The sequence below is a fragment of the Perognathus longimembris genome, chromosome 13, assembly GCF_023159225.1.
Source record: "Perognathus longimembris pacificus isolate PPM17 chromosome 13, ASM2315922v1, whole genome shotgun sequence".
In the NCBI taxonomy this organism is placed as follows: Eukaryota; Metazoa; Chordata; class Mammalia; order Rodentia; family Heteromyidae; genus Perognathus; species Perognathus longimembris.
The window spans coordinates 48,881,068-48,903,129 of NC_063173.1; positions in this window are offsets into that span (position 1 = coordinate 48,881,068).

Genomic DNA, 22,062 nt, shown 5'->3' on the forward strand with positions numbered 1-22,062 from the left:
GCCGCGGCTTCCATATCCTTAGGAGCTCTGTTCCCAGCCCAGATCCCTGTTGCCCCATCTCTTGTTTAGGCTTCAATACCGGTCTAGTCTTCCTATTTACAATCCTTTCTTATATGTCCATCCATTCATCTATTTTCCCATCCATCTATGTCTCTCTGGTTGTCTATTCATCTAAACCACATTTGTTTATTCAATAGTCACTTATTTGTCCATTTATCTGTCAGTCAGGTCATCCACTTTCCCATCTGAGTATATGCACGTCTATCTAACCATCTATATGTCTACACAGCCATCCATCGGCTGTCAACCCATCAGTGCCTGTTTTCATGTTTATTGAGTCTATATTCACCTAAGCATCTGGTCATCCATTGATCCATTCATCTATTCATTTAGCCACCTGTGCATCCATCTACTGTACCCATCTGCACCGCTACCATTCATTCATCCACAAGTCCATGTAACGATCCACCCGTCCACCTGCCACTTATTCATCCAATTATCCACCCAATCACTTATCCACCATCCACTTATTTACCATGTGATTATTCATCCATGTAATTATTCATTGATCTACCTATCAGCTTATCTACCCATTTACACATCCACCTATCTACCCATCAGCTCATCTACCATCCACGCTTTCACCTATCCATCCACCTACATGTCTATCCATCATCTATCTGCCCATTCACCCACGTACTATCCATCCATCCACCTGTCTACCCATTCATGCATTCATTCACCCATTCATCCATCAGTCCATCTATTCATCCATCCATGAATCCATGCAGCCTCACCATATAATTGAGTTCCAGGGCCTACTCAGAGTGTTAATAACCAGAAGTGTTGTACATGTTTCCATTCAGAGACGTAGTCTAGGTAGAGATCTAGTCTGGAGAGTGGAGGGTTGAGTAGAGGTTTTTATTTTTGTTCCATCGATCTCTGGTGAGTCTGTGTTGCTGAGACAAAACTTGAGGGTTCAGTTTCCTCCTCTATATAATTTGACCCTTCCCATCAAGGCTAGCTTTCCTTCCTCCTGCTGGTGGAGTTTCCTAACTGCCAGCAAAAAAACAAGGATTCACAGCCCTGGCCTACCCTTAGGTCAACTTCACTTCCATCTCCAGTGTTTGTTTATTTCTGCACTTGGGACTCTCCAAAGGATTCAGGTCACAATTCTCAGGACTCCTGACCAATGCCCCTCCCTGATGGCTGGCTTGCCATCTGTGACATTCTCCTTATTTCCTCATCAAGTAGGTTAAGCTCAGCTGGGCACTGGTGGCTCATACCTGTGAGCCTAGCTACTCAAGAGACTGAGACTTGAGGTTCTTCATTCGAAGTCAGCCCAGGCAGGAAAGTCCATGAGTCTGATTTCCAGTTCATCACTAACATGCTGAAAGTAGAGGTGTGGCTCAAATGGTGAAGTGCCAGCCTTGACCAGAAAGTGAGCAAGCGAACAAGGAAGGAAGGAAGAAAGGAAGGAAAGAAGGAAGGAAGGAAGGAAGGAAGGAAGGAAGGAAGGAAGGAAGGAAGGAAGGAAAGAAGGAAGGAAGGAAGGAACAAAGGAAGGAAAATGGTGGGGGGAGAAGGGGTGACATTGTCCAAAAAGAAATGTACTCTTTACCTAACTTATGTATCCGTAACCCCTCTGTACATCACCTTTATAATAACAATTTTTAAAACTTTCAAGTGAAAGAAAGTGAGTAAGCAAGCTAAGTGAGAGCACTAGGCCTTGGGTTCAAATCCAGTACCAAAAGATGGTCAAGCTCCAGGTGACTTGATTTGGAAGGAGGGGAATTGTCTATTCCATGAGACACAGGTCCTTGATGGTGTGTTCATTCAGCCACTCACTGTCACTTTGTGTGCATGCTTATTTATCAACTCATTCGCTATTTGCTCCCTAACTTCTCATCGCATGTCTTCTATGCCTGGAGCCCAGTAAGGACACGCACACATGAGTGAGGCCACATAGACCTCTCATTGCTCAGCATCCTTAGAGACTCGTGAGCAGGCGGCGTGCTTCTTTAGGGAGGGGAGCACATGGCAGGGAGGTGGTCAGGGTCACAGCCTGGACAGAGGTGAGGAGCTGGAAAACTACATGGGATCAGTGAGCTACCATCTATGCAGCTGGAAGCAAGGCAGGACAGGAAGGCCCAGGGTCTTGTGTGACAGGTAGGGGAGCTGGGGGTGTATATGAGCCAACAGTGAAGCCTCTATGGGTTACAAGCAGGGGGTCTGGTGTGCTGTTCACCCTCAAGTGCAAGCAGGACACCAGGTAGGTGCTGTGTTCCTGATGACCATAATTCAAGGAGTCCCGGGGGAAAAAAGATGGTCTAGCTCTCCCAAGGCTGGCTCGGGATCCAGGCTAAGCCCCCAGAGATCTTGAGTAAGGCATTCTATAAAGAGATTCACAGCCAGGCACTGGTGGCTCACATCTGTAATCTTAGCTATGTAAGTGGCTGAGATCTAAGGACCATGGTTCAAGGCCAGCCTGGACAGGAAAGTCTATGAGACTCATATCCAATGAACCACCAGAAAACCAGCAGTGGTGCTGTGGCTCAACATGGTAGAGCACTAGACTTGAGCCCAAGAGCTCAGGATCAGAGCCCAGACCCTGCATTCAAGCCCCAGGACCAAGGGGTAGGAAGAGGGAGAGGGAGAGGGCGAGGGAGAGATTCAGATCCAGAGGGGTTCTGGGTCAGTGGCAGAGCAACTGCTTAGCATGAATAAGGTCCTAGTCTGAACATGGAAAGAGGAAGGGCAGAGGGGAAGAGTAGGGGAGGAAGGGAGGGAGGGAAGGAGGGAGGGAGGAAGGGAGGGAGGGTGCTCAGGGTACGACTCTTAGTCTGCACCATATCAGGAAGGGGTATGACTGAGACTATAGTGCACCACACCAGTGGCAGGTGAGATGGATTGAAGGCTTGGGTGAAGTGGTGTTTTTTCTATCCATGATGGATTTGTCAGAACATAATCCCATCATGGAGCATCTATACTGTGATAACTTTAGGGAGTGTCTAATAAACCATAATTCCACTGTGAATAATACTTTAAAGGGGGGGGACATCTGTTTGAATGCCTGGCATGATGCACCCTTGTGAGTTCATGGAACCAAGATAACCACCTGGCAAATGGAGCCCAAGAGCTCGGTGACCCAAGCCAGGTTACCACAGTGGTGGGTGTTCTGGGCAGGGCTGGGTGGCACTAGGAAGGGAAGACACTGAGAAGCTTCCGCATGGAGAGAATAGGACAGGGACACGATGCGACAAAAGGAACAGAGAGGTCAAAAGAAAGGTCAAAACATAACAGAAAGGTCAAAAGAAAGAACAGAGGCGCACACCTGTAATCCTAGCTACTCAGGAGGCAGAGATCTGAGGTTCGAGGTTCAAATCCAGCCCCAGAGGACAAAATCCAAGAGACTCTTACCTTCAATTAATCACCAAAAAGCTGAAAGTGGAGTTATGGCTTATGTGGTAGTGTTACAGTCTTGAGGTAAGTGATATAAGAGCACAAGGCCTTGGTATTGGAAGAGAGAGAGAGACAGAGAGACCCAAGGCCCTGGTATTGGAAGACAGAGACAGAGACAGAGACAAAGAGACAGAGACAGAGACAGACAGACACAGACACAGACACAGATGACAGACAGCAAAAGCCTCCAGCAAGAAAAAAAAGAAAGGAAAGGAGCAAAGAATGAAGCTGGGGAGGAAGACAGTGAATGCAGAGGAGGTAATGGGCCCTCAGCCTCCTTCCTCTACTGAGGAAATGTCGCTCTGAAAGAGTCTTTGGCTGGCCAAAGGTTATCAGGTGCATCGTGCCGAATGTGCTTCCAATTCAGTCTTGTTGGCAGGAGGTTGGTTCAAAGCCAATGTCTCCAGGAAATGAGAAGATCAAAGACTTTTTAAAAATTTCATTTTATTTTGTGAATACATCATACAGACATGGTCCAATATTCAAAAGGTACAGAAAGGTCCATGACTGCCCATTTCATCTTTCACAGACTGTTATCTTCCTACCTGTTATCTCACTCTTGTGTGCCTATCTAAAAAGTCTAAGCAGACCTAAATATAGACTGAAGTTTTAAAATTTTGTATCAGCCAGGTGCCAGTGGCTCACACCTGTAATCCTAGCTACTCAAGAGACTGAGATCTAAGGAACCAGGTTCAGAGACAGCCCGTGAAGGAAAATCCATGAGACTCATCTCCAATTAACCACTAGAAAACTAGAAATGGCAGTGTGGTTCAAATTGGTTGAGTTCTAACCTTGAGTGGAAGAACTCAGGGACAGCACCCAGTCCCTGAGTTCAAGTCCCACAACCAACAAAAAATAAACAAATAAATACCATTTTATATAGAAGGCAACATACTGAACACATTATACTTACCCTTGTTCTTTTTAATCCATTCATATAGAGTTGTCTTGTCCTTTTTTTTTTTTTTTTTTTGGCCAGTCCTGGGCCTTGGACTCAGGGCCTGAGCACTGTCCCTGGCTTCTTCCTGCTCAAGGCTAGCACTCTGCCACTTGAGCCACAGCGCCGCTTCTGGCCGTTTTCTGTATATGTGGTGCTGGGGAATCGAACGTAGGGCCTCGTGTATCCGAGGCAGGCACTCTTGCCACTAGGCTATATCCCCAGCCCTGTCTTGTCCATTTTAACAACTATCTAGCACTCCGCTGTTTGGACGTACCATTTCTGACTGAGGACGGTGTTTGACTTAGTGGTTTTCAAGTTCATGATGGCATGAAAGAAATATGCTTTCATAGTCACTTCTACTAAACTATTTCAACTTTGATTCTTTCCTGGGTTAGCGACTTGGGGTTCAAATCTGGCAAATCTGGGCTGTACCCACCACAGCAGCTCCTAGTCAGCACAGTATTGTAGGATGAGCAATTCACGCTCCAGAAGACACTGTGTGGGAGAGCAAGGGTGTGCAGTAGGTGTGCAGTTTCAACTTAAAACACTTCAAGCTGGACATAGAGGCACACGGCTGTGACCCCAGCATTCAGGAGACTGGGTCAATACACTCAAAGGTTCAAGCCTGTCCCGGGTTATACAATGAGACTCTATCACAAAAACAAACAAAAAAAACCCACACAACTATTTTCAAATTATGATCGGTTTTCCAGGTTATGACACCATTATAAGTCAAAGAGCATCTCTCTGTACTGTGACTAATGTTTTGGAAATGGGGTCTTGCTCCATGTCCCAGACTACCCTCAAACTCCAAGCCCCTGGGGTCAAATGATTCTCTTGATTCAGCTTCCCAAGTAACTAGGACTACAGATGTTTGCCACCCACCTGGCTATGTGATTTTTTTTTAATTATAAGAGCCATCATTCCTATAGAAGAGTATGTCAAATATTGATATATCAGCACACAAATAAGCCAACATCATTATCCAGGCGAAGCAATGAAACTTTAGGACCAGAGCTGTGGCTTCCTGGCAATGCATGTAGCATGTATGAGGCCCTGGACTCATCTCCAGCAACACACACACACAGACACACACACACACACACACACACAGACACACACACACACAGACACACACACACACACAGACACACACACACACAGAGCTGGGAACAAGGCTCAAGTGGTAGAGCACCTACTTAGCAAGCACAAGGGCATGAGTTCAAACCCAAGAAGAAAGGAAGGAAGGAAGGAAGGAAGGAAGGAAGGAAGGAAGGAAGGAAGGAAGGAAGGAAGGAAGGAAAGAAGGAAGGAAGGAAGGGAAGGAAGGAAAGGAAGGAGAGGAGGAAGGAAGGAAGAAAGGAGGGAAGGAAAGGAAGGAGAGGAGGAAGGAAGGAAGAAAGGAGGGAAGGAAGGAAGGAGAAATAAAAGTCAACACTCTAGAAGTGTTGCCCCTTTATTTCCCTCTAGAAGTAATTCCTTCCTAACCTTTTCAGTAATTATTTCTTTTTTCTTTCTTCCCCTCCCTTCCCCTTCTCCTTCCCCTTCCCTCCCCTCCCCTCCCCTCCTCTCTTCTCTTTTCCCATAGCTGGAGACTGAACCCAGGGTTTCACTCATGCCATGCCAGGTTAAGTGGTAAGCTACATCCACCATCACTTTTCCTTTCCTTTGTTACAAGCATCTCTGTCATTGTATGTTGCTTTTTATCTTCTCAGACTTCACTTTTAGAGGAAGAGAATTGAAGTGTCAGTAACCCTTTTCCCATCCTCCAGTTGCATGTCGTGGTGGTCCACAGTCAATGCTGGATCCCCAGTCATTGCTTGTGTAACCAGTACCTTAGGGGCAGGTACTTAGGTTACTTCCTATCTTTTGCTCTTACGAACAAGGCTGCAGTCAATAAAATAGGGTCATGTAATTGTAGATCTATGTCTAAGATAAATTCCCCCAAGTTGAATTAACAGATCAAGGGATGTGCCTTTTTCTTTTCTCTTTGTGCCAGTCCTGGGACTTGAATTCAGGGCCTGGGCACTGTTCTTGAGGCTCTTTGTGTTCAAGGCTAGCCCTCTACCACAGGAGCCACAGCTCCACTTCCAGCTTTTTTTTTTTTTTTTTTTTTGTAGTTAACTGGAGATAAGAGTCTCATGGATTTCCTTGCCAAGGCTGGCTTCAAACTAGGAGCCTCATATTTAAGCCTCCTGAGGAGCTAGGATTACAGGTGTGAGCTACTGCACCCAGCTGGACATTTTTAATGTTAAGACAGAACAGACACATAGGTACGTAGCAGATGCTGTTACATTGTCCTTAATCAAATTGTACCTATCTACTATGCTGCCTGCAGCCTACTGCAGTGCTGCTTCCCCCTCCCTGCTGGACCAGCAGGGGACCTGCAGAGTGACAGGGAGGTGGCAGGCAGGCCTGAGCTGGAATATGCCGCCCTCTGTCCCCACAGGGCTGATGGCTGATGGGAGCAGACCTGGATAACACCACTGCAGGGTAGACAGGCAACAGGAAATCGGAAGGTGTCCCACAGAGAGCAACATGGCTCCTGACCTCACAGACCCCTCACCCTCTGCTAATAAGGGCTAGAAAATGAGGAACTCTTTCCTATCCACCAGTCTCCAGGAGGTACAACAAGGTGTGGTCTCAGACATGAGCCTCGCACGGAGGGCTAGGAAAGTTGACCAAACACAACATAGAAATGTCTGTCTTGCAACTTCCTCTCAGGGTTGAGACACTGGGGGAGGCTTCTGGGGCCCCTGCCTGAGTTGCCCAGGGCCCCTCTGAGCACCCTAAGCTTGGTCACAGCACTGGGATTGCTCTTCAGAGCATTAGGACAGTCAGCCATGCCAGGCGGGCCTCAGAATCCAGAATCAGCCTCCCTGTCCCATGACAGGGCTAGGGTCCCTGTCCTCTGGGAACAGACGTGACTCTCCCAGTAGATGAGTGTTACCCTGCATGTTTGAAGGCGATACACCGATAGGAAAGGACCTCAGACAGCTGGGGAAAGGCATGGCTGGGTAAGGTGGGGCTTGGATATGAAGCTGGAGTTTAGCTTTGCCTCTTGTTATATGGGCACCATTGTAGGGTGCAGCCATTGCCCTGAAATTGGGGCCATCATCATCATTGTCAGAGGAGGCAATGAAGGCTAAAAAGTGGCTCATGGCTTGCAAAGTGGTTCGCCAATTCAGGGTAGAAGAGGCAGGGTAGCGGCCTAGGCCTTCTGAGACCTTTGCCCCAGGTGTCTTACAGCTGTGCCCTTTGAATGTGTATGGGGGACACCAGGGGCACAAGCCTGTAATCCTGGCTATTCAGAGGCTGTTTGAAGCCAGCCAGCAGAAAACAAAATCCAAGAGACGCCTGGCAAAAAGCCAGAAGTGGAGGTGCAACTCAAGCGATAGGGCGCTAACTAGCCTTGAGAGGGAAAAAAAAAAAAAGCTGAGCAAGAAGGGAAGGCCCTGAGTTCAAACCTTAGTACTGACACAAAAAGAGATAAATGCTTGGGGGTGGGGAAGTGACAAAGGCTAGGGACCGGGACTGTTGTCTCTCGAGCCTCAACTGCCGAACAGTGTCCTAGAAGGCAGAAATGGCCTTGGAGGTACCGTTTTACACCAGGGGGGTTAGAGTTCCTTCCCCCTGCCTCCAGTCTCCACGGGGTGCATGGGCCCCATGGCCAGCTCTGAGCGCCCTCAGGCCTGTACTTCCACAGCTGCCTCTGTTCGAGAGTCTCTCATGGGCCTTTCCCTACCTACGTCTTCCTTCGTTCCTCCTAGCCACAGGCGGAAAGCCACCCCTCTGAGGCCCTCGAGGGAGCCTCCACACCGGGAGTCTGGCCAGCCGCCCCCACCCCAGAAGGCGCTACTCAACATTCCCAGAACCTCTTTCTCAATCTCCTACAGACTTTGTCCACAGCCCCAGCCCCTTCCACACCCTGGAGACGCCCTTAGGGCTCACCGCCTCCAGACAGCCTGCCTGGACTGCCCCTTTCCTAGTCTGCCCTGGTCTCTCCCTTAGCCTGGCCTCAGTCTCCTTGCTCCACCTCTGCTCCAGGAACTGGCCCCCTGCACCCTGGCTCCAGACACCTGGAGGTATAAGGCCCACCCCAGCCTGCTAATCTCCTCCAGATCCTGGATCCAGGATCTGAATTTGCCCCTGCCCCCGTGTATACACTCTGTCTCCCGCTGACCAGGCAGGCCTACAGATGGGGTGCTCACCTCCCAGCCACATCACTCAGCCTCCGGCACCTCAAACCCACCGCCACCCACAGCAACTTCCGCCTGCTCACCACGGGCAGCACCACACCCCCCAACTCACTCACTGAGGACAGGAGCTGCTTCTCCACCTCGAATACCCCCTCCCCTCCCGTGGAGCCCCCTCTATCATCCCTGGGCCGCCACGCTCCCCTGGCCTCCAGTCTCTCCTAGACCTTTCCCTACAGACTTGAGTGACCTGCAGACATGCTCCTTCCTCTCTTGGGGTACAGATACTCTGATCTCTAGAGGGGAGGGTCGACCAGTGCCCCTTCCTAGCACGCCTCTCAAGATGAGGTCTGGTACACAGTAGAAATCCAATGACTGCATGCTTCCTTTACAGGCCTGCACACAGTCAGAATGCCTAGATTTCTCTCTCTCTCTCTCTCTCTTGCCAGTTCTAGGGCTTGAACTCAGGGCCTGGGAGCTGTCCCTGTGCTTCTTTTGCTCAAGGCTTTCACTCTACCACTTGAGCCACAGTGCCACTTCCTGCTTTTTCTGTGTGTGGTACTGAGGAATCGAACCCAAAGCTTCATGCATGCCAGGCAAGCACTCTACCACTAAGCCACGTTCCCAGCCCAATTTGTAACTCTCAAGACCTTGCTTTGAATCTCATCCTGTCCCTTCTTCTCCATGTGGCTGAGAGCCAGTCACTGTCGGTAGCAGCCCAGCTCAGGGCCTGGAGTCCTCCTCTGCAGAATGGGAACAAGTGTAGGATGCCCCTTGTGGGATTAGAAGGCATCCATGCTGGGAGTGGGTGTGATGTCTGGGGGTGCTGCTTGTGTCAATCATCCTTCTGGAGGCAAGGAAGCTCAGCACCTCACATCCTGACCCAGGGCTCAGTGTCTTGCTGGTCCTTAGCCCCTCAGAGTTTCTATTCTAGGCCTCCCTGCAGCCTCCTAGGAGAGGCAGAAGGAGAGGGGAATCCTGGGGTGGCTTCTCAGCTTGCTGGACAAAGTCCCCACCGCCATGCTTGTGTCTCCTTCCTGCCTGTGCCGCCCTCTCTCGAGAAGAGTAAGCCGGTCCACAAGAAAGACCGCATCCTGAGTAGAAAGTCTGTGATAGAACGAGCCAGGCTCTTTGGCCAAAAAGAAAAACAAAAGAAAGAAGGAAGATAAAGAGTTATTCAGCTTCGGTTCAGTAAGGCTGTGGCGGGAATCCCTCCACAATCTGGATGAGAAACCGCTCGGTGCGGATAGTTCTACCTGCTCTAGGCCAATCACAGACAGTAAGAACCCACTTGCAGGATTTGGTCTTGTTTTGTTTTGGTGCTGGTCCCAGGGCTTGAACTCTGGGCCTGGGTGCTGTCCCTGAGCTTCTTTTTGCTCAAGACTAGCACTCTACCATAGCTTCACTTCTGGCATTAAAAAAAAAATCTTGGTAGCTATTAGAGATAAGGATCCCATGGTCTTTCCTGTCTGGGCTGGCTTTGAACCTTGATCTCAGCATCCTGAGTGGCTAGGATGACAGGCGTGAGCCACTGGCACCCAGCACAAATCAGGATTTGATCTCCAGCTTCTCTTACCCCAAAGCCTGTGCTCAGCCCAGAGCTGCCCTGGGTCAGGCTGTGGTCCTGGGTCAGGGGCCCCTGGGGGGCTGAATTCAACCTGGAGGCAGGAGGCAGGCCTGGGATTCTGCACAGCTGCCCAGGGTTCGCAGCCAAACATGGGAGGCAGGCAAGGAGCTGGGGGAAAAGGCCGGGCCTGGAAGGAGTTAACTGCGTGCAGGGCCTCCATGAATCAGCCGCTCCGCAGGCTGTGATGGAAATTCCCTATGCATGGCGTGTGGTCACCCAGAAAAGGGAAACGGTGCTTTTCGGAGCGGAGGATGGCGGGGGCTGGAGCCTGGGAGCAGGCGCCCGCCTGGGTGGGGCTGACCAGTGGATGGTGAACCCAGAGGGCCTGGCCTCTGGTTCTTTTCAAGCCCTGAGCGAGAAAACGGAGCTGAGAAGCCATGGCTTGTTTATGCTACAGTGTGTCCATGGGCTTTGAGAGATGGATAGGAGCTCACCAGGTCTAGAGCAAGGAAAGACACTCATCCAGGCCAGGGGAACCGCTGAAGGCAAGGCATGGGGGGGGCGGGGGGGGAGAGGGGGTGACTCAGCATGGAGTGTTCATCCAACTTGCTTTCCTGTCATTTATGGCTCATTCCAAGAAGCACCTCTCCCCACCCCAGCCAGCACTCATGGTACCTCCCCCTTGAGTCCCAGAGCCTCAGTTTCTCTTCTGAGGCAATCAGGAATCAGTAGCTCCCCTATGAGCAGGGGCTGTGCCCTAGCTTGTCATGACAGCTTGCACCTGGCAAAGGGCCAGTAGCTACGCCATATTTGTGACAACTCACAGAACTGGAAGCCAAGACTCAAGGAGGCTAGATGAGGCTCATCAGGCTGTGGCAGGCCAGGGCTGCTTCTCAGCTGGGACGTGAGCAGAGGGAAGGGCCAGGCAGGCAAGAGGCTTCCTTTGGGGCAGGGGCTGCTGGACAATGATCGAGTGACCAGGGAAGGCACAGGGCTCTCTGGGGTATGGCCTGCTTCCTTCTTCTCAGGCAGACCATGCTCCTGTTCTTGTCTAGAACACTTTGACCTTCTCAGGAGGCTCAGAATGAAGCAAGGGACAGACAGGAGAGACGAGGACTCTGCGTCCAGCTGCTTTCTAGCTATGTGGTCTTAGAGGCCTCTGCCTCCACTGGATGACGGTGACAGGATACAGCTCAGGTGAACTGTCAACCTCCATATCAACCCGGGCAGACCTCGACTGCCAGGCATGGTTTTTATGCTGTCTGCTGTCTGCCTTCAGCGCCTCGGCGGTGTCAGGCTGTGGTCTCTGGCTCATTTATCTGACCCGGTTCATGTCTGTACTACACACAGGCCTGTGACACGCACCCACCTGACATGGGGCCCACAATCCAACTGGAACTGTGGTGCCGAGGGCCTCCCAGTTGGAAGCACAAGCAAGCCTAGTAAAGGCCCTTGAGCAAGCCTCTCTCTCCCCGCCCCCCCAAGCCCCCCTCTCTGGCAGAGCCGTGCTCTGTCTCCTAGGCTGCCCTTGAACTCACTGCCCTCATGCCTTAGCCTCACAAGCACTGGAATCACAGGCATATGCCACCACAGCTGACAATACCAGCTCTCTCGGTCCCCACATGTCCACTGTGAAGGTCAAGGGCACCGGAAGAAGCCACCCTCCATCAGAGACCAGCGGCATGGGGGCGGCCATTGGGGTTGGAGCTTTTCCAAGCACAAAGGGGAACTGAGAATGGTGGGAATGGGCCTTGGGCAGGCCATGGCGGGCTGAGGCTCGAGGGAGGGGACAGCTCCAAGGAGCTCAGACTGTGGTGTCCCAGGGGAAGGGGACCCCCTGGCAGGTGAGGTAGGGCTGGGGTGGGGGGAGGGGGTGGTCACCCTGAGGTGCCTGAGGACATCCAGTGCTGGCCTCACAGCAGGAGGTTGGGGACAGTGTGGGGAAGGAAAGAGGAAGCCATGGGGAGAGGGGGATGGGGGGATGGAGTGGGAGTGGAGGATGGGGGCCTGGAGCCACTTTGGCCTCCACCACTTCGCTTCTCTGGGTTTCGGTTTGTAAATAGCTGCTGGCTCCATGCGGGGCCGATGGGCCCTGTTCCTTGGGTGGCCTGCGTCCAGGGAGGCCCAGGCCTAAGGGCTCCATCCTGGGATTTGACAGCCCCAGAAGGCATCCTGCCTGCCAGCCTTTGGGCCTGGTGGGTGGGTTCTGGTGGGCCCAGCTCTGGGCAGCCCCTGTGGTCACTGAGGTAATGCAGCTGAGCCAGAGAAGCTCGGAACTTGATGACTTGGCCACATGGAGCTTATTTATAACCGGCCAGAGCAGCTGCTGTGTCGCCAACTCAGCACTCAGGCTGGCCCAGGGTGCAGGACGGTGAGGGCCAGGCTGGCCCCATGGCCCCTCCACTTGGGATCCCCCAAGGCCTCTGGCTGCTATGAAGCCTTGCGCTGTAATGGCAGATCTGGGGATGAGGAGAAGCCACTTGTCATAGCGAGCATCTCAGAACCTTCTGGACCATGGGAGTGGCTGGACTCAGTCCACGGACTGGTCAATCTTCAGGGCCCTTCAGCCTTGGCTTTCCTATGAAATTGCTCTTCCTTCAGAGGCCAAATGCTGTCAGCGAACCCCACAAGAAGCAGAGTCATCCCCCCTCCCCTCTCGCAATACCAGCTTAACAACAAAACCACCAGCAGATTCGGGAAGAGGGCAGTGCCTAGCCCCAATGGCGTCCCTCCCAGTAGGCTCGCTCGGTGGGAGCAGACTGGGTCCTCTGCCTCCCTCCCCTCTGCTGATGGGAAGGAAGCCTGGCCTGCCCCACCCCACCAATGACCACAAGTCTTCCAAAGAACAAAGAGTACCATGGCTAGGCCTTTCCTAAAGTTGGTAGGAAAACAGAGGCTCCTAAAAGTCTTTTTTTTTTTTTTTTTTTTTTTTTTGCCAGTCCTGGGCCCTGGACTCAGGGCCTGAGCACTGTCTCTGGCTTCTCTTTGCTCAAGGCTAGCACTCTGCCACTTGAGCCACAGCGCCACTCTGGCCATTTTCTATATATGTGGTGCTGAGGAATCGAACCCGGGGCTTCATGTATACGAGGTGAGCACTTTACCACTAGGCCATATCCCCAGCACCCCTGGAGGCTTTCTGAACCAACCGATCACCCACGACTGTTCCTCTGTCCCATCAACACCCAGTCTACCATACTCCGTCCCGGCCCAACCACCTGATGGGGTCTACCTCCCCTCACCCCCAGCCAGCTTCTTTCCGACTCTCTCCTGACTTCTCCAGTTCTCCTTTTCTGGCAAAGTCTGGCTATGCCTGGTCCTCCTACCTCTGCCCACCTTCTCTCCTCCTCCCTTCCCCGTGACTCAGGGGCTCAGTGCCATCCCCAGAGCCAAAACTCTTCGATGACAAAGCTCAATGGAGAGTGAGGCTGGAGCACAAGTAGACATGGGATTTGACATTGTGGTGCCATGATCCCACACAAAAGAGGAACCCAAGGCCAGGCGTGTGTCACCCAGCGAGTGACAATTAGTGAGCAAAGCCCCAGAACCAGCCCCAGAACTGTGTCCCCTGGATTCCAGCCTTAGAGCTCTCAGCCCCAGACCTCAGACCTCTCACGCCACCAGCACCATGGCCCCACCTGGCCCATAGCTCTGGGCAGAAGCTGTTGGGCCAGGGAAGGATGGGGGAGTGTGATGTAGGGGGAACCCAGGCCACCCAATGCCCAGGTCTGATCTTGAGGGCTTGGTAGGCCTCTCTGGGCAGGGTTGGTGCCCAGCCTGGAGCCACCCTGGCTGCAGCTGCCCCTGTTTCCACATCGGCAGCAGCAAGGCCGGCGCCTGAGAAAACAGGAAGCTCTGGGTCACCACAGGAAGCATGTGTGCGCAGCCTCCCTGCCCCCCGCCCATTGCAAAACGCCAACAGCCCCATTACCACAGGCACCGCACAGGGCCTGGGGGAACCGCTCCGCCACCAGGCCTGCTGAGGAGCCCACACAGACCCCGGCCAGCTCTGGTGTGGCCCAGGCTTTAGGAGGCTTGTCCAGCTGTGACCTTAAGGAGCCTGGAGCCTCCTGGGCCTCTGGGCCTTGGGCCTTCTTTCCTCTGGGCCTCGGGCCTTCTTTCCTCTGGTTCTCCGTCCCATTCCCCTAGGTGGATGGTGGCTACTTTTAAATCAGAATATGAGGTCAGGGGTCACCACAGAAGCCATTTCTCTCACCTAGTGTGTGGTATTTGATGATTCTCTCTGGCCTATAGACCTGGACAAGGCCTCATTCTCAAGGCCACTGATCCAGAGCCTGCCACCCCCACAACACCCAGGAGCCGACCATGTCAAATCTACACTGCCTCACCCTCTGCCCAGTGGAGACTTTACCCACCCTTTACCCACCCTTTTTTTTGGGGGGGGTCCTGCCTTTGGGAGGCTGGGGCCCCTCCCATTTTACCCTACCTGTCTGACTCACCTTTTTTTTTTTCTGGCCCCCCAAGTCCCTGTCCTTGGAAGGAGATAGGAGTTCAGCAAAGCCGAGAACCGGTGCCTGGGGAAGCCTGTGTTCCTTCAGCCCCGGGGGACAGCAAGGAAAAGAGAAGAGAGCAGAGCATTTCATGGCTATAATAAATCAAAGGGGGAAGTCGAGCAGGAGAAATAAGAAACTTCCCTAGCCTGGGCACAGGGACCTGCCAGGCAGCAGCCCCTGGGTGCCCTCCGGCCTTCCCTCCTTCCTTCTGCCTGCCTGACCATCGCCCCAGGTTCCCTCCTCAGGCCTAGGCACCCCACCTGCCTAGAGGCCCCTCTCCCCCCACCCCCAACGTGTATCCAACAACTGTTCCAGCTATGGCCTCTGGAGTTAGGCACTTTCTCTGGGCCTAGGTTTCCTCCTAATAGGCTATGCACTTGTCTGCACTTGTCTGAACGCCAGGCTGCCCAGCAGCCTGAAGATGGCGAGTGACTCCACTGGACCAGGGGCCCTCGGGAAGCAAGGAGAGGTACCCTGGGAAGTGCTAGCCAGCTCATTGCAGCTGGGAGATGGACAGATGTCTGTGAGAGGCAGAGGTAGCGAAGGCCTGGCATGGAGTTGGACTGGCCCTCGACTAGGACAACAGTCTGATGATGGTTATCCCATCCCTGTCCCTGCTCTTCTCCCAGATCCTGAGAGCGTGGGGTCTGAGGTATGGCCATAGGATAATTACAGACACAAGAGACATCCTAGAGCATCCACTCAAGTAGAAGACTGGAAAAAGGAAACTTATTAAAAAGTTGAGGGGCTTGCAGATTAAAGAGAAGGATGCAAATATTTATAGATGTAAAAATTTCTGATTTTTTTTTCCACTCAAGGCTGGCTCTCTACCACTTGAGCCACATCTCCACTTCCAGCAGTTTAGAGATTAATTGGAGATAAGAGTATCATGGACTTTCCTTCCCTGAGCTGGCTTCAAACCATGAACTCAGATCTCAGCCTCCTGAGTAGCTAGGAGTACAGGTGCAAGCCACTGGTACCTAGCTCAGAAATCTTTGGGACTTTCAGCTGTTATAAGTTACGATTCTTTTCTCACATATCCAGGAGCCCCCTCCCCCATCCTGTCCTTGTTGGGGTACATGGGTGAAGATTCCCTCTCCTTGAAGCACCCTTGAGGTTGTGAGCTTAGATCCATCTTCTCGGTAGAAGACCAGAATGACATGGCTTTACTCAAAACCTTGTCAGGCAAGAAAAGAAGTCACAGTGACTGCTGGAATGCAGACTATGGAGCCAGAATGCCAGAGAATGTGTAGTGCGTGATCCTGGGTGATTTCACCTCTCTGTGCCTCATTTTCCCCATTTGGAAAAGAGGAGAGAGTGCCTTCCTTAAAAGTTTGCAGTGATGGGGCTGGGACTGTGGCTTAGCCATAAAGAGCTTGTCTAGCATGCATAAAGCCCTGGGTTTGATTCCCCAGCACCACATAAAGAAAAAAAGCTGGAAGTGGCACCTGTGGCTCAAGTGGTAGAGTGTTAGCCTTGAGCAAAAGAAGCTCTGGGATAGGGCTCAGGCCCTGAGTTCAAGTCCCAAGACTAGCAAAAAAAAAAAGTTTGTAGTGAGGGACAAATGAATAGGGCCTCTGGTGACCACATGGCCAGCATTATGTCATGGTCTTCTTCCTGCATCCTCCTAAAATTCCTCACTCCTCCCTGCTTTCCTCTCACCTGCCTGAGTCAGGTGAGATCCTTGCTCTCCTGCTCTTTCCTGAGCACTCCAGGGTCTTCAACCTCACTTTATGGGGCTTGAACTCAGGGCCTGGGCACTGTCCCTGGGCCTCATTACACTCAAGGCTAGTGCTCTATCACTATGAGCCACTGCGGTTTTCTGGTGATTCATTAGAGGTAAAGAGACTCATGGACTTTTCTGTCAGGGCTGGCTTTGAACCACAATCCTCAGATCTCAGCCTCCTAAGTAGCTAGAATGACAGGCACGAGCCACCAGCACCCAGCACTCTATACATCCTCTGTGCTCACAGGTGCAGGATCACCCCCATCTCTCAGATGAGAAAACCTAGGAGTCAGAAGAGGAGGAGTGCCTAGTGCCAGGTCTCCCAGCTGGACATGAGCGCTCTGAAGGTAAATCCGTACTCCAGTACCAGCCTTGCAAGGCCCTGCGTGAATCCCTTTGTCTATTATTGGCAGCCCTGGAGTTTGAACTCAGAGCCTTACACTTGCGAGACACATACTCTCCACTTGAGCCATGCCTCCATCCTCTTTTGCTTTCCAGTTACTTTTCTATAGAGTCTCTCAGGTGTTGCTCCTGGGGTCAGCGGATAGAAAGCCTCCTGCTTATGCCCCTCATGTACCTGAGGTCTCAGTGTGTGTCACCACTCCTGGCTTACTTTGTGGCATGTAGGTGGAGGGGTTTTACTTTTTTTCTCTCACTGACCTCAAATGGTAATCTTCCCAGTGTCTGCCTCCCGTATAGCTAGGGTTACAGGTGTGAGTCACAGTGCCTGACCCCCTGTTTGTTTGGATAAGGACTTGGAGTCCTCAAAGTGCCATAACCACCCAGACCCATGGGCCCTCTTCCCAGCCTCTCGTCTTGACCTTGTCCCCAGAAGCTCTTGCTTTTTCAGATCCAGTGCCTGGAGAACAGAGATGATAAAAAAACAAAATCCAGAATGGTGAGGTTGGAGGCATGGTTCAGTGGGTAGAGCACTAGCCAGTGAGTGAAAACATCAGGTACTGAGTGCAAGTCTTGCTCTTAAACTGAAAGAAAACCAGAATGGTAAGCACCTTCCTGGGTTAGAAGCTCCTCTTTGCTCCCATCCTGAGCATGCACACAGTTGAACAACAAACGTAACGGAGGTGATAGGACAAGGAGTAGTGTTCCTTCTCGCTGTGAGTTTAAAGCCCAGCTCCTGACTGGGCACTACTGGTTCATGCCTGCAATCCTAGCTACTAAAGAAACTGAGATCTGAGGACCCAAGTTCGAAACCAGCCTGGGCAGAAAAGTCCATGAGATCCTTATCTCCAATTAAACCACTAATATCCAGAAATGGAGCTGTGGTTCAAGTGATGAAAAAAACAAGTGAGGGGCAGTGGTTTAGGTCCTGAGTTCAAGCCTCAGTACTTGCACAAAATACACACATCAATCCCACATTTGGATAAGTAACTTGATGCTAAACTGGAAGAAAATTGCCTGTCCTGCCCTGGAGAGGTATGGAAGGAAATTAGACTTCTACCAGCCGGGAGCTCAGGCCTCCTCCATGACTGACCCACTTCTACCCCATAACTGCTCTGGCTTTCTGGGGGTCTCATAGCCAGCTGGGACCTTGAACCCTCAATCCTGCCTGACTCCAGGTTGGATGCACTTAAACACACCAGGAATGTCCTTGCTTTCCTCCTAGAAGTAGTTTCCTACCTGCCCCAGGGTCAGCCCTAAGTGGCCAGTGGGTCCATCGCTCAGTGGGGCAGGGGGCTTGCTCCTGTGCGGCTGCGGTTGCAATCCTCACACGGTCCCTGGCCTCGCTGCTCTTCAGCTCTCCTGCAATGGGCCTGCAGGGGCTGCGACAGCAGGAGCAGACTTCTCCAGGCCCTGCTGCCCTGCTCCTTCCTTGAGCCACCGGGCCTTGTGAGGGGCCTTGCAGGAGGTGCTGGGAGGCTAAGGAGGCTGGATTTGAGCTCCTTCCCCTTCTAAGGCACCAGGGGAACAGAGGGGCCCCAGGCATTTTAAATTCATGTTTTCATAGTCTTTTCCTTTCAGTACTCCTCAAATCATATAAACTTCAAATTCTACAAAAGCTAAACCTGGGCCAGGCACCAGCAGCTCATGCCCTGTAATCCTAGCTACTTGAGAAGCTAAGATCTGAGGATCGTGGTTCAAAGCCAGCCTGCATGAAAGTCTGTGAGACTCTTATCTCCAATCAAGCACCAAGAAAGCCGGAAGTGGAGTTGTGGCTCAAGTGGTAGAGCACTATCCTTGAGCAAAAAAAATTAAAAAAAAAAAAAAAAAAAAAGCTCAGGAACAGCCGCTTGGCCCTAAATTTAGGCCCCAGGACACACATACACACACACACACACACACACACACACACACACACACACACACGTTAAATCTGTAGGCCTCGGGGATGAGCGACATCTGATCTGTGCAGAGCAATGAGGCCTGAAGATTCAGCAAGGTGTGGCAGAGACAACCCTGTGGACCCAAACAGACCTGAACCCACATTCTGTGCAGCCCTCTGGGGGAGGTGGACTCCATTTTCCAGCAGAGATCACTGAGGCCAGACGTACTCTGCTCTCCTTGCCACATCGACTTGTCCAGAGACCATGGGCAGGCTGAACAGCATCCCCCACAGCTCCCCTGGGGACACGGTCTCCAGGCCAACCTTGGGGACAGTGGCTGGGGGGGGGGGGCACAGGGAGAGGAGGGAGGTGGTGTCCCGCACTGTCTCACCGCAAGACCGACCTCAGCCTTATCTCCTTAGGCAGCTTCCGGCCCCCCAGCCTGGCCACAGGCCCCACCTCCTCCTTCCCGCCACCCCACCCCCAGGGGCCTGGACCCTAGGGCCCAGGGGAGCCTGAGCTGCCACCCGCTGCTGCCCAGCCAAGCAGAGAGGGCCGGCCCCCAGGTGGGCAGCGGAAGTGAGGCCCTCCCCACTGCTGGATGCTACCCCAGCCCCACAGGGCTCCCCGAACCTGGGCCCCTAAGGAGAAGGGCGGCTCTTCTTTCAATGACATTTTATTGCTTGTTCGTCCAACTTGAGTTTATCTCCAAGTGGTTGTACAAAGGGGTTTCAGTTTAACAAGTCGGTTTATAATCAATGTCACCCCTCCCCCCCATCTTCCCCACCTCCATCCATCACCGTCCCCTCAGGTGAAGCGGTTCCATTTCCACATCTGAACGTGTGATGACTGTCTTTGCCCACCCTTCCTCTCCCCAGCCTTCTCCCTCACCCCCACAAAATGTGGGTCTGCTTCCCTGTTAAACAGTCTGTTAGTTACTCAGGAGAGTTAAACTATGGGGATCAAGTAGTCCCTGGAACAGGGGGGCAGCCGAGGGCAGTGAGATGGGGTTCTGAGAGGCAAACCCACTGTCTACACACACACACACACACACACACGCACACACATACACACACACACGCACGCACACACACACGCGGAGGGAAGAGAAAGATGGAGGCATCTGAGAGAAAGTGAAAAGCCAGCCCCAGTGGGCGAAGGTGCTGCGCGCCTGTCCATCTGTCAGCAAATGAGCAGCTATCCAACAGAAAAACAAAGACACTGAAACAAAAGAGGAAACCTTGTCCAACCCAAAGTGCAGGGATGCTCAGCCTGGCGGTGAGGATGGAAATGCAAATGAAGACCCAGGAGAGGTGCTATTTTACTCATGGGTAGGGTGAGGTGAGCAAACCCGCGGCATCTGAGTGCTGGGGACAGGTGGGGTGACACGATGCGGGGGGGGGGGGGGGGGGAGGCGCTAGTCAGAGCACAACTGCATGTAACCAATGGGGAAAGCAATCCTGCCCTGGCCTACAACACAGAGGCTGAAACCCAAGCGCCCCCTCCCACACCACTTTCATAAAAACCAGAGACAGACAAGAGCGTTCCTATAGCAGCTATCTGGAAATAAGTACCCACTGGCAGGAAAATGAGTCAATTACAGTAGGTTCGCCCTCATCTTTGGCAGGGCACTTGGCTGAGCAGCAAGTGGCCCACAGTTTCATGAAATATCATGCATGACTCGGTACCACAGTGTGGAATTGAGAAGTCAGGGCCAGGGCCGGGCACTGGTGGCTCACACCTATAAACCTACCTACTCAGGGGGATTGAGGTTCAAAGCCAACTGGGCAGGAAAGTCTATGACACTCTTCAATGAACCACCAGAAGACCGGAAGGGACACTGTGGCTCAAAGTGGTAGAGCACTAGCCTTGAGCAAAAAGAGCTTAGGGACAGCACTCTAAGTTCAAGCCCTATGACTGAAAAGCAAATACTGATCTGGTTAAGTTCAAAGCCAAGTCAATCCTCGTCTTTGTAAATAGCAAAACTGGTTGACATTATTGTACTTTTACTATTAAGGAGTGACAGGATTGTCTAAAAAGACTCCAAACCCTATGTTGAAAAACTATTAGCTCCCAAGGGAAAGTCAAGAGCCACGATTTCACTACTTCAACCTCCAAGGCAGATCAGAGAGACAGACTGGACAAGCAGACAGAAAGGTAGGAAAATTTATATAGAGATAAAAAATTTATATAGAGATTATATACAGTGAGATTTTAATACATATATACATATATGTATAGATTTTACATAGCTGCATAAAAGTTTAAACTTGGTTCTTCTTTTACATTTCCCCCATCCATGTGTTTCCCTCTGCTATGGTATTCATATTATCCTAACATGTGATGTTTTATAACTTTTTATACTTTTTTTTTTTTGGCCAGTCCTGGGGCTTGGATTCAGGGCCTGAGCACTGTCCCTGGCTTCTTTTTTGCTCATGGCTAGCACTCTACCTCTTGAGCCACAGTGTCACTTCTGGCTTTTTCTGTTTATATGGTGCTGAGAAATCAAACCCAGGGCTTCATGCATGCTAGGCAAGCACTCTACTGCTAAGCCACATTCCCAGCCCTATACTTTTTTTTCCCCCAGCTAGGTATTTTTGGAGATGGATTTTCTGCTCAAACTGATTTATGATCATTTGGATCTCAGCCTAAGTAGCTAGGATGATAAGTGAGTCGCCAGAGCCTGGCTCTCTTCTAATTCTTCACAAACTATATAAACTGGGTATGGAAGCAGGTGCCTGTAGTCACAGCTACTTGGGAGGATGAAGCAAGAGGATCTTGATTTCAAGGCTAGCCTGAGGTACATAGGAAGACCCTGGCTCAAACATATGTATGTGTACAAAAACTGTTGTCACCCTACTGTGCTGTAGAATTCTACAGTTACCCTTGTCTAACTATGGTTAAGAACCTCCCTTTATCCATTGCCCCCTCTACTTCCTATTCTCCTCTCTAGTATGAGATCAACTTGATCTTCCATGCCACACTCGAGTCCACCCACTGTATGTTTTACCTGGTCTTCCCTGTTCATGGTTCCCCCCACTAACCCTGACACATGTGTTTCTTTAATCCATTATAAAGTCAGATAGTAGAAATTCCAGACTAGGTAGGAGGAAAAGCAGTGAGTAGTAGGTAGCAAGGGCTTTTCTACTGGGGTCTTGCCAATCCCTTTCCCAGGTCACCTGGAGCCCTTGGCTCTCCAGAGGCAGGAATGCTGACAAGTGTTATTGTGAAATCATTTGCATATTGTGAAGTGCTTTGCATATGATGGCATGATTTGCATACAGGGGAGGACATCTTGGAGCTCCCAGCTACATGCCTAAGCATCTTCTCCTCTTTGCAAATAATGAACTAAGCTTCCAGTTCGATTCGGGAGGGCCC